Below are 893 nucleotides of genomic sequence, written 5' to 3'. Positions count from 1 at the left end.
AACCAACAACTTCAACAACACAACCAATCTTTTCTTGACAATAAAAACGAGTTTGGTGTGTGGGGGAAAGGACAAACCCAACACTATGGACTCACATACCTTAATAGGGATCACTCCCGACGATACCACGACGATCTCCTTGCTTGATCTCTCTTTCTCCTCTTCTTCTCCTCTTCTCTCTCAAAGCCCTAACCCTCACTCTCACTCTTTTAGAAAAAGGAAAACTGATATAAAAATCAGCTTGGACCCTTTAAATAACCAAAAGAATTGGTTAGGGAAAAGACCAAAATGCCCTTAAAATTTCCGGACGGATTTCCCTACCAGCTACCCAACTTCCAAAGGGCATAACTCACTCATACGAAATTGGAATCGAGAAAACTCGGTGACGTTGGAAAGATGAATCCATGAGCTTCGCAATCATAACTGGAACCACTCCTAACTCATCCTGATATAGGAGTTATGACTGCTCAAAGTTGGCCAAAAACTCACTTTTTCCCATACTTAACCAAATTTCCCAGATTTTCAAATTCTTACCAAAATGACTATTTCCAATTTTACGCCTCTTCGTAGTAATTTCAAATTGCCGGATGTTACACATATATTAGCTTCTGCTCCCGTATCTATCATTGGTGTATAATATCTGTTGTAATATCCCTCTATTATTATCTTTGCAAGTATATATATTTTCATATTTTTATCCTACTAAAGTTCTTTGTATTATTATTCTTTTATTTTCATAATTTACTGTCAATTGTTTGTCTTCTAGATTATATGGTTTTACTTGTTCTAGCCATTTTATTCCTAAAATGATATTTTCATTTCCTTGATATATTTTAAATTTTATTACTATTGGTACTCCTCCAATGATTATTTCCTTTTCTATAGTTTCTTCG

This window comes from Solanum tuberosum, unplaced genomic scaffold (genome assembly GCF_000226075.1).
Source record: "Solanum tuberosum cultivar DM 1-3 516 R44 unplaced genomic scaffold, SolTub_3.0 scf00194, whole genome shotgun sequence".
Taxonomy (NCBI): domain Eukaryota; kingdom Viridiplantae; phylum Streptophyta; class Magnoliopsida; order Solanales; family Solanaceae; genus Solanum; species Solanum tuberosum.
Note: the sequence above shows the minus strand (reverse complement) of the source record.